This window comes from Hemicordylus capensis, chromosome 2 (genome assembly GCF_027244095.1).
Source record: "Hemicordylus capensis ecotype Gifberg chromosome 2, rHemCap1.1.pri, whole genome shotgun sequence".
In the NCBI taxonomy this organism is placed as follows: domain Eukaryota; kingdom Metazoa; phylum Chordata; class Lepidosauria; order Squamata; family Cordylidae; genus Hemicordylus; species Hemicordylus capensis.
This window is the reverse complement of record NC_069658.1, coordinates 199,775,383-199,787,671: the sequence shown is the minus strand read 5'-3', so window position 1 is coordinate 199,787,671 and position 12,289 is coordinate 199,775,383.

Below are 12,289 nucleotides of genomic sequence, written 5' to 3'. Positions count from 1 at the left end.
TGGCCCCTCTTCCACTCTCTGTTACAGCAGGGAAGCTGGAGGGCCGAGTCACCTTTCTCCTTCCACTGTTCTCCATCCGTGAGAGGTGGAGGAGCAGGAACAATCACCCACCAAGCAGAGAGAGGTGGACAGGACAGGGGGCCGGGCAAGGCAGCCAGAGGCTCCGGTGCATTTGCCTGGCCAGCTTTCTCTGTCTGCCTCCAGCAGAGCTTTCGGAATCTCCAACAGGCAGAGCCTGGCTGCTTTTGACGCAACGGACATCATATTGGCCAAGCTCTTAGGACACAAGGGTGTGCACGGACCGAGGTTCCAGCACAGGCTCAGCGCCGTGGGGAGGGGAGTGGCGCGCGGGATCTTTTAAAAAAGAGGAGAGCCCGTGCTGACCTGCTCTCCACCAGCGCGTGCAGCTTCCAGCTGCGATGGCGTTGGCCCCGAGAACCCGCACGCAGTGCCGGCATGCACAGCGTCCGTGCATGCGTAGGTGCCATTTGCGTGGTCACCATCTGCTGACCACCCAAATGGCACCCGCGCATGCATGGATGCCATGTGCATGCCGGGGCACCGCACGTGGGTTCCTGGGGCCGGCACCATCGGAGAGGAGGTGCGCTCCTCTTTTCTAAAGACCCCGCTCTTTTCTAAAGACCACGTTCATGGTGCTGAACCTGTGCACAAACCTGGGTTTGTTCCCACCCCTACTTCTGGCCCAGGTGGGCTTTTGCTCTGATCCATCATCTGGGCAAGTCTTCTGTTCTTCAGGGGTGGGAAGAATGCATCCTCCCCATGGCCAGAAGCACACACTCTCCTCCTAGGTGATTGCTTTCTGGGTTCAAGGCTTGTGCCTTGGCACTGAAACTAGGTTATTCTAGGGCCAAGCCCTGGTCAGTCACTGGCTTAACTGGAGCCCTGCTTAGCTCTACTTAGTAACTGCTGCAGCAGCACCCTCGAATCCACTTGGCATGCACCATCACCGCCTCCACCCTTCTTTCACACACACCACACTGTACAGTTGCAGAAAGCATCCCTTTGTCCTTTCTGTGCGTTCCCTCTCAATGAGCAGCGCCACCTTGTGGCCACTAGAAAGCCTGTCAAGTGGGATGTTACACCAGAACAAGCGGCTGAGCCTCCAGCACACGCCTTGTACGGTGCGCTGTCCTGAGGCTGATGCGAGGGCTGTATTTGATGGCCCCTAGCACAAACCTGTGGCTCAACTGCATGTTCAATAATGCACCACCGGACCATGGAATCTGCATTGCAACAAATGGCTGTGACTGCAAGTGCTGCACTGCATTGGGTTTGCTCAAACTAGTTTGCTTCAAGAGCGCACTCATACCTTTAAATGTAAAATAATGGAAAGCTGACATGCATACATACAATATATTCTAGTTCTTAGAGTTCTTCTGTCTCTTAGAGAGGTAGGCCATAGCTCTGTGGGGAGGAACACCTGCATTGTATGCAGAAGGTCCCATGTTTAAACCCTGGCAGCATCTCCAGGTAGGGTTGGCAAAGATCCCCCTCTGAAACCCGGGAGAGCTGCTGCCAGCCCAGGTAGACAGCACTGAGATCAACAGAACAATAGCCTGACTCACCATATATATATATATAGCATTGCACTTTTTGTTGTTGTTCTTTAAGAGCTCCACCTTCTGTGACTGGCTGCACATTTTAAAAGAGCCCTGTTTAAACAGATAGAAAGATAGATAGATAGATAGATAGATAGATAGATAGATAGATAGATAGATAGATAGATAGATAGATTTTTTTTAACAGGGCTTTTTAAAAAATGTGCAACCATTCACAGAAGGTGGAGCTCTTAAAGAACAACAACAAAAAGTGCAATGCTAAAAGAACATTTGTGCCATTCAAAAATTCAAGGCATGCAAAAGTATTGTTAGAAGATGTAAAAAGTGACTAATAACAATAAGAAAAGTAAAGTGAGTAGGCTGGGCTCCTCTAGAACCCCAAGCCTGATCAACTGTACCCATTTGTCCCCCTCCTGACAAAGATGCTTCGCACGATTCTACTGCCACTCCCCACAGAGTCTTCACCTGTGAATATTTTATCTATCTACCTCTATCCTATTTCTATACCACCTGATATAGACATCTCCCATATCACACCACAGTCATCTCATATAACAGTCTTCTGCAAAAATACTGCCAAAATCCCAGTTTTGAGGATTTTACCTATTCTATACAGGCTTCTAAACAGCAAGCAATGTGACCCTAGGCAACGAAGGAGGTGTACGCAGACAAGCTAAACGCACAGGGTGGTTGCAGCATATGCTGTATACACAAATTACGCGCCCATGCCATTGTGCAGAACTGAATTGTCCTTTTTAAAGCCCTGTATTGCTGTACCCTTGGGGGTCTGGAATGGAGTGTGGTGCAGGCACTAGAGGACTGGGTGTAGGAAATTCAGGTTTGAGTCCCTTCTCAGCAATGGAGTTCACTGGGGGAGCCTGGTGTGAACTGCTGTTCTCTCAGCAACCCCTCTCATATGGTAATTATGTGCCTAATAGGGGCCTACAACTAAAGCACCTTTATACTGAATCACAGCACTGGGTCATCTAGCCCAACCTTCTGAATCCCCCCCCCCACTTCCAATGGTTACCTTCTGCTCCCCGCAACCCATGGGCGTGTGGCAGTGCTTCCTCGCTTCAATTCCTTCAAATCCTGCCTCAAAACCCACCTTTTGCAAACATATTCTAGCTTAACCCTTTACTCCCCATATGCTGCTAAAACTAAGCAGGATGTAAACCAAGCATATGTAATGGCAGGTAATGTAGATTCTTCCCTTATCTATCCACCACCTCTATCTCCCTCCTCTTTTTCCATTGTCCCTCCTGTGTCAAATCTTTACAGTGTAAACTCCTTGGGCAGGGACCTATGTTCTTCGACACTGTAAAGTGCCATGCACAGTGTGGGTGCATTCTCTCTGTGACGAAATAAATATCTCCAGGTAAACAATTAAAAGCAGCAGCAGCCAAATCTGTTAAGAACCAAATGCCCTCTTGAAAAGATTTATTTTTCACTTCCTTTGGAAGGACAGAGAGAGGAAGCCGTGCCAAACATCAGACAGGTTGCTCTGCAGCCTTGGAGCAACTACAGTTCCATTTAACAAGAGATGCCAGGAGTTGGAGCTGGCACCTTCAGCATGCAAAATCTGGGGGTGCTTTCACTGAACTCCCACCCCTCTATGTTCACTATATTTACTCAGTGATGGCGGAAAGGCACTCTGCACATGGCCAGAGGTGCTCTTGCTTGCTCTCTCATTTTTTCAATGTTCAGCGGAAAGCTGCTGGCATGGAAAACAAGTGCTGCTGTTGCTTCCTGATGAACCCTGACGCAAATTAAGCCCTGTTCATCCCTCAGTAAAGTCATGTTTCAGTAATCCTCTCCTGCCCACACTGCGTTGTTATGATCACCAATGAAGCATCAAGCCACAGGGGGTGACTGAGGGGTAGCCAAGGTGGGAAGTGCCATCTCCCTCCTATCGCCCCTCCCAATCAACTGGCTTGTGGGGGAACACTCTCTTTCTCTCTCTCTCTCTCTCTGACCAACACCTGAGGAATTTGCCTGAAGCCACACGGCTGACAGCTCCCAGATGCCACCCCACCACAGCCGGTGCATTTACAGCAAGCAACCAAGGGTCACGTATCATAAACCCAGGCAGTGCTACAGATGTCTTCATAATATTTTATGAGGCCGTGTGCAGCGTTACCCGTAATTCAACTGGGAGCATGAGGAAGCCGCGGGAAAGGGGACAGTACGAAGGAACAAAAGTTTGAAGGGGGGGGCAGACTTGGGAGTGGAGACCGTTGTGATGGTTTAACGTAACTGGGGGGAGTGGTGGTGGGGAGGGGGGTGGCAGAGAGGGGAGGGTGTCAAACCCTGATCACTTAGCTCTTCCTCCCAACTTTGCTGCCATGTCTTTGGCTTACCCTTTGCTCCTGGATTGCTGTCTCGGAATTCCGTCAGAATTCCAGGCTGGAGTAGGCGTGGGCCCTGAGACAAAAAGGGAGGGTGGTGGGTCTTCTCGCTCCGCCCCAGGTGCGAGGGGGAGAGCAAAGAGCAAGCTGTCACCCAGCTAGTGCCAGGGACACCCCTCCTCCCGCTCAATTGTACCTACACTCCTGGCCCATGTTGCTGCCACCTGTGATGTGGGGTGGCACAGAGAGAGAGAGAGAGAGAGAGAGAGAGAAGCTCAGTGGCAGAGAATGTGGTTTGCATGATCAAGTCCCGGCTTCAGTTCCCAGGCTGTCTACTTAAAGGATTTCAGGAAGCAAGCCTCCGAAATACATTCCCCATCCCTAAGACCCTGGAATTAAGCTACTGCAAGAAGAGTTTGTACCGGGCTAAGCAGGCAGCCCCAAAGACCCAACTCTCACCATGCGTGCCACAGGCCCGAGTGCATGCTGATGATGTCACTGGTGTGCGCCAAGGCCTCAACCAATGGCTAAGTCCCTTCTCAGATTGGTCTCCTGGCTGTTGGGGAGAAGAACTGAAAACTCGGTTCTCCACCTAAAACAAATTCAAGGTTCAAGAATCTTAAGAGTGAAGACAAATATTTTCTGAACCTGTTTGGTACTGCTGGGGAAGAAAGACCCTGAGGTAGTTGTTGCTTTGGTTTCCTAATCTTGAGGGAGAGATTTGGGCTTAATGTTATCAGGAGAGTTTTGAGAATGGATATTTAAGATAGCGATGGTAGAGGGATTGATCGCTGCTGACTTCTTTCTTGCTGATTTATATATTGAACCCAATTGTGTACATGTACATTGGCCATATGTTCTCCACCCGCAGCATTGGTAATTTTCTTTTTTTAAAAAAGAACGTTCATTCACATTAGTACATCCATCTATCTATCTATCTATCTATCTATCTATCTATCTATCTACCTACCTATACAGACACACACACACACACACACTGCTTTTCAACAAAAGTGTTCAAAGTAGTTTACACAGAAAAATAACTAATGAATAATAATAAAGAATAAAAATTAAAGATGAATTTAAAAATTAAACCAGAGTCAAAAGATTTCACGTGCAAATTCAGAACTCCAGAATCCATGCCTCCATTCATTCATTCATTTCAGCAACTGCCTATTCCAAACATCTAGAGCCTTTCTGTAGGACACATCCGGGCCACTTCAAGCTCTATTGCTGCCCTGGGTTCAAAACATCTTCTTGTTTTGGGAAGGCAGTGGTGAAAGAAGAATTGTTGTCCCACCTCAAAGGTTTCCCCATAAGTGAGTGGAGCAAGGGGAAGTGGATGCAACTTGATAAACTGGGGGAGTGGAGTGGGAAAAGCCTGCCCTAGACAGTTGCTCCAGTACTGAGGGCTTTCCAGGCTAGCATGGCACTTTTCAAAGTCCAACACACTAGAGCCCTATTCAGATGTATCCTTCAACATGCATAGTACAGTCTGTGTGTACAGTGTGCACACGTACAAATCCGTACATATAAGCAGTTGTTCATACATTATGTTGAACACATGTACAGTAGTACACTTTTTATCCATACCCTGTATTTGAAGGGGCCTGTACTCAGATTCACTTTTTAAATGAACACATATACAGTAATTCACACAAAAAAATGTGTATAGCATCTGTGTGCATATACATTCTGACGTCTGGACAGGACTTCTGTAGCCTTTGGGGTTAGCCTGGCTCTGCTCTCAAAGCAGCCTCGGCTGCATTTCCATCCTCGTGTGCTACCTGCTTGTGATTTCTCTGCAACCAAATTTGCAGCGCCCCATTTTGTCTGCCATTTGTCCATCACCAAGCTGAGCCTCCTCCAACACTCATTCATCATTGGAGAGGAGAGCTGGTCTTGTGGTAGCAAGCATGACTTGTCCCCTTAGCTAAGCGAGCTCCGCCCTGGTTGCATATGAATGGGAGACCTGATGTGTGAGCACCACAAGATATTCCCCTCAGGGGATGAAGCCGCTCTGGAAGAGCAGAAGGTTTCAAGTTCCTTCTCTGGCTTCTCCAAGATAGGGCTGAGAGAGATTCCTGCCTGCAACCTTGGAGAAGCCGCTGCCAGTCTGTGAAGACAATACTGAGCTAGATAGACCAATGGTCTGACTCGGTTATGGCAGCACCCTATGTTCCTATGTTTCCTATCACAAAACCCTATACACAATATAAACAAACACTTCCAGTTCACAGCTTTTAGAGAGGCAGCCCTCTTTAGTCTGTCACTGTGGCAGCAAAAACACCACAGTCCTGTAGCGCCTTAAACAGCAAGTATTTGACTCAAGTTCACCAAGCAAATGCTCCAACCGAGGCTGGTCCTTCTATGAGGCAGGGTGAGGGCAGTTGCCTCAGGCATTAATAGGGGTGCAGGTGACAGCAAGCGCCACCCCACAGACCTCCCTGCCACATCCCTCCCTCATCCCACGGGCATGCGGTTCATTTCCCCCTCTTTGTCCCCCAGGGCACACCCCTGCTTTCCCCTCTTCCACCCTGCCCCTGCCAACACAAGCTAGGTCTTCGCGGCCACCACTGCCTGGCTTAGTGGCATCATGCTGCCACCATTGTCTCCGTACTAGCATGACCTGAGAAGCTGAGCACCTGTCCTCAGATGTGGGGAGTGTCGTATCCCTCAAGCGCCAAACAGCCTTGGACCTCCCCTGCCTCCAACCCTCTTTAAGGTGCTACACAACTCTTTGGTGGTTTTCCATGAAGGAAGCCTACAGACAGCTTGAAAATGGCAGCACCAACAATATTGGTACCAAAATTACAAAGCGTAAAATGTTTGTGCCCCTAGATGCAAAGCAGAAAGACGAAGATCTTCTCAGAGCAGAGCCTAAAAGGGGCATCTGTAACGTGATTTGCCACAATCTCTCCGAGTTCGGCTCACTTTAACCTGTTTACCCACCCAGCGGCATTTGAGCATTTGAGCCCGGAAGAAAGGTCCTGGCCCCTCGGTCACAGGCTTAGCCACAACATGAGGGGCAGCCTAGAGCTATTATGATGCCTGAAATGCTGCCTCACCCCACGACCTTGGTGGGGACTAGCCTCCTTGCAAAACCAAGCCTTGCAAGCTTTGACAGCACCTAGGGGACAGGGAGGAGGGAGGAGGCAACTGCCTCATTCCGTCTCCCAGAAGGAGTGCCTCCAGCTCTTATAGGCTTGCAGAGATTGAGGACATACCTGTAGCCCCAAACAAAAGAAGGATGAATACTGGATTGTATGAGGAATACATTGGGATCAGCTTCAGTTGTCTCAGGGCAAAGGCAATAGATGGTTTCTGGATCATTTCCATCATCTAGACTCGGTTGCTTCATTCACACATTGGCATTATATGTGGAGGAACAGCAGTGTTAGCTAGGTGCTGCATTTGACTGACAGCTTCACAATGATGTTAGTGAAAAGAGCCTTGCGACCAACCCTTTTCAGTGGAGGAAAGCCGATAGCAACACCGTGGGAATTCCCTGGTTTTCTCCTGGCACAAGCGCCATCTGGTGGTCAAACAGAAAGAGGCAAGCCATGCTTGTTTACAAAGCCACGTCAAATTGATTAATATCTGGCAATTAATAAATATGCACAGTAAATTCATAAAGTTTCCATGTACTATAAAAGAGCAATAAATTCCAGGCATCTATGGTGTAGATTAACAGCATATAAATACTGAAGATATAAAATATTGCCGATAGTAAACGAGTTTCTTATATTCTAATTATGGTTCTTACTTTTTTCCCATCGCATTGTATTTTTTAATTCTGTTGTTATACAGTATAACTAAACAGAGTAAACTACGCCCAGCTTCTAAGAGAGTTGAGTCATTTTGAATGTCAGTCTTTTAAATTAATGTTTAACTCTGCTGTTCCTTTCATTACTAAAATAACAACAATCAATCAGTGCACCAATAAATAAAACCAATCACAGCTCCCAATCCTGCCCATGTTGTCTAAGGAGTGAGCCCCACTGAGTTCAGCAGGACTTACTTCCTGTAAGTGTTCCTGGTTTTGCAGCCTTAGTGCTTTGCTACTTTTCCGAACTGTCCATTGAAACCTATCAATTGAAATACCAGATATCAGGCTAACACATAAAACTAGAAACTATTCCAGAAGCAGTGCAAGGAGGAAAAGAGCAGGGAAAACGTTTGCTATCATTGTTGTTATGCCATCTATGTCTATGGCACTTTACAAAGAATGAGAGGGCAGGCCTCTGCCCTGAGGGGCTTACAATATAGATATTGACATTTTCATCGTATAAAGAAGACCACACAGGAAGACAAGGAGGCTGTTCTCACGACCAGCCTAACCTAGCCTGGGGCAGCCGGGGCAGGGTTAGGCTGCTAGTGAGAAGCGGCAGAATCTTCACGGATCCCTCTGCTTCCTGCCCGCCTAACCCTCCTAAATAACCCAGCTGTTAACCATTCTTAAGGGTGCACTCGCACCCTTAACCCAGCTGCTGGGTATTGTCTCTCTCCTCGGCCTGAGTTCTACCCAAGAACTTGCAAGAAGACACAGAGAGGGGCGCATAGAGCTCCCGTCTGATGGGGGGATCTCCTAATGAACTGTGTGTGCTGCCTAGTGCATTGTGGGATGCCCGGAGGCTGGAACAACAAGTTCCGGCCCTGGATCCCTCCACTCTGCTCCATATTTCATGAAGCTTCACGGAGCAGGGCTGCCCATGTAGGCGTGTGGAGAATGCATCGCTCCCACCACCTTCACCTTGCTTGTCTATGGAGAAGGTAAGGTTTAACCCGCCTTCCCCACCCCTGCCCGCCCGCACACCCTAGCGATCGTGGGAACACCAACACAACAAAACGACACAGAAGACTGTTGCTGCTGCAGGAGGTTTTTCACACCCAGCTTTGAGTTTGCATGTCCTCCGGAATGGAGGGTGTGCATTCACGTATTGGCCAAATTTACCCTGAAGTCCCTGTGAGTTATCGGGGAGCACTTCACACACGATTCGGGTTTTTCATCGTGCATTAGAGTGTAGCCCGATTTATATCCGGGGTTAAAAAAAATCTGCTTTTTGTGTCTTTTGGCGGGGGGCACTTCAAACTCGCAGCAAAGCCTCGCAGAAAACTCACAGTAAAGCCTGCTATCTGGGAAATCACCAGGCGACTGAGAAGAAAAGAAGCCTGCATTGACTGCTATGTTAAGGGGATGGGCAGGGGTGGATCAAGATGCTTTGAGGACAGTATGGTGCTCCCCCCCACCCCACAACCATCTGCAGGTGGGTGCTCTCAGGTCACACTGCCACGCCAGACCATGGTGGCAAGGAAGCATCCACAGACTATGCCACTGGGTCACTCCTAGCACCCATACCTGAGAAGACCACCTCACCCTGCCTCATGGCAAGGCCACCCCCTCAGGTTGGGATTCCACCAGAGCTGCCCTTGCCAAGGGCCTCCTCAAACCTGGAGATCGTAGTACTGGTCAAAGGGAGAAGAAGCTGGATTTTTTTTGCAGTTGCATAGACTGAGGCCTAGCTACAATAAGAGTCAGTAGGAAACAGCGTCGTGATTTTAGCAACTGTGTGACGTGCAGAAATCTAACAGGCTCATTTTCTGCATCTCCATGCTGAAAAAAGCCTCACCTGTTCAGTTTTGACCTGTCATGAGTTCTTAAGGACAGTGTTTGCATTCACAGCAAAAGTGGAGGAGAGCAAAGGGAGTGAGAGAATTGTAGGCATTCTAGGCACCATTCCACAGCTCATACTGAGACTCTCTCTCTCTCTCTCTCTCTCTCTCTCTCTCTCTCTCTCACACACACACACACACACACACACAGAGCAGGAGCTACCTTGTCCTCTCCTGTGTATTGGGGAATGCTGTAAGTTCTCCACAGGGCCAGAGACTGTTGTTCCCTGTCTATTTTACCCCTTGCTGCAATTGGAAGAAAATGGTCCCAGCCCATATGAAAAGCTGTGGAACAGAAACACCCCCATGTTTCTGGGGGGCAGGGTTTCTGGAATGCGCTCCCTGTTGAGGTGAGAGCCTCCCCATCTCTGGCAACTTTTTAAAAGGCACTGAAGGCATATTTGTTCTCCCTGGCTCTTAATTAGATTTATAGTTTTACAAAAATTAATGTTGGGTTTTAAATGAGTTTCATGTTAATGATTTTCATGTTTATATTATTTTCACTGTAAACTGCCCAGAGATGCAAGTTTTGGGAGGTATAGAAATATGTCAAATAAATAAATAAATGTGGGGACCGTCCAGTGGGATTCAGCCACTTGGCTCCATGACGTTATTTATTTATTTATCATCCCACTCTTCCTCTGAGGAGCTCAGGGCAGTGCACATGGTTTATGTTTCTCCTCACCACGACCCTGTGAGGTAGGCTAGGCTGAGAGAGAAGTGACTGGCCCAGAGTCACCCGGTGAGTTTCATGGCTGAACAAGGATTTGAACACGGATCTCCCCAGTCCTAGGCCAACTCTCTAACCACTACCCTAGGCAGTAATTCCCATGAGAAATCATTTAATTCAGTAACGAAAGGACCCCCTTGCCGAGGAGCTGCTCCATACTGATTTGCGGACCTCTTAGCAGTCTGTCTCCAGTGTGGTGGGTGATGCATCGGAACATGGGCATCGGATGTGGTTGCCTGACCCATTCCCACCTGAGGGAGAGCTACGTCAGAAGTGCCTGCCCTCTGAGTGAGGAGGGAGGCACAGTCAGGAGGGCAGTGACTCACACAAAAGCACAAGGGGCAGACAGGTCTCTACGGGTCTGCTGCCTTCTACCAAGCCCGGCCCTTGGTCCCTCTCCAGGGTTTCAGACAGAAATCCTTTCCCCAGCCCTGCTTGGATTGAACCTGGGACTTCTGTGAGCAAAAAGCTGCTCTTCCACTGAGCTGCCACTCCTCCCCCGACTTTATGCTTTTGCAGCCTAAAATGCATATCCAGAAATGTCTGGCTGTCAGAACAAAGTGCATCTCCAGTTTTGTTTTGTTTTGAGATGTGCTCTAGGCACCTGTCTCTGTGTCAGCGCAAACGACACATGATCCTGGGAGCTGGGTTAAGGGCGCGTTTGCAAAGAGCCAGGCTTCGGCGCTGGGTTTGGCACAGCAGCAGCACCAGGATCTGTGCAGATCCCGGCGGTTCTCATGGGCAGCCAAGCCCAGGTTTGGCGGCTGCTCGTGAGAACAGCCTCAAAATGTGAGCTCGCACATTCCATGCAGCTTGAATGACCCAAGTCCCCTCTTTTTAATAACTTCCAGAGAAGCAGCCAGGTTAAATCTGTTGCAGCACGGCCCTCGCAAGGCTAACAGATTTATTGGAGCACACGCTTTCATCCTGCCTCTGATGAAGTGGACTGTAGTCCATGAGAGCTTCTGCTATATTTATGAGTCTTTAGGGTGGCACAAGTCTCCTTGCTCCTTTTAAAAAGTATGCCTTTGCAATCCGGTGTACAACCCACTATGACAAATACTTCTCCCTTTTTGCTTCGTATTGGTTGATTGGTGCAACCCTTTGCTTAGTAATCCCCACCTTTCCCCGGGAGACAAGAGGTCTGGCCACGGCTATGGCCCTGTATACATCTGCATTGCAGAAGAGCACTTTAGCCACCAGATGGCACTGGAGGAAAAGCCCAGGGACCCATTCCGGCAAAGAGCAGGGGCATCGCCAAGGACCTAAAGAGGCGGCAGGAGGCTTTCTGGTGGTATTGAGCTGAGCACTGAAGCTTTGGCAGTGGAGGAGACTGACACTGGCTCCCTGGAAACTGTCAATGTCACATCTGCTTCAGCCCTGGGGATTGGAGCAACTGGAAGTGGTGCTCCAATCAGAGGTGCACCTTGGTAATTTTGGAGCCTGGACCGAATGGCCTTTGGAGGTCCACCCCCCAAGCATCACACCCCTACACACTCTCTCTCTCTCTCTCTCTCTCTCTCACACACACACACACACAGTGACACGTGCAGTATTTTTTAACATGTGTGTTCTTGAGGGTACAAACAGCAACTGAACTCACAAGAATGTAAGGCTATAAAACAGGTATATTTTTGCAAATATGCATTAGCAGAACATTTCCACACACAACTCGACATATTCATTCATTCATTCATTCAATTTCTATACCGCCCTTCCAAAAATGGCTCAGGGCGGTTATTCCCATCCCACATATTTCTTTCCCCACTCCCCACTTTGTCTCTAAAGCAGAGGACATGCTCAGCCACCCAGTGCAGTGACCACACCACCCGGGACAGACTAAAAAGGATTTGGGAGCCCGCAGGGGGTGTGGAGGCCCTAGACTTTGGCCCGGGCTGCCGTATCACATCCTGCAGAATCCTTGACAGTGAAGACTAGCCATAGAGACACAGGAGAGG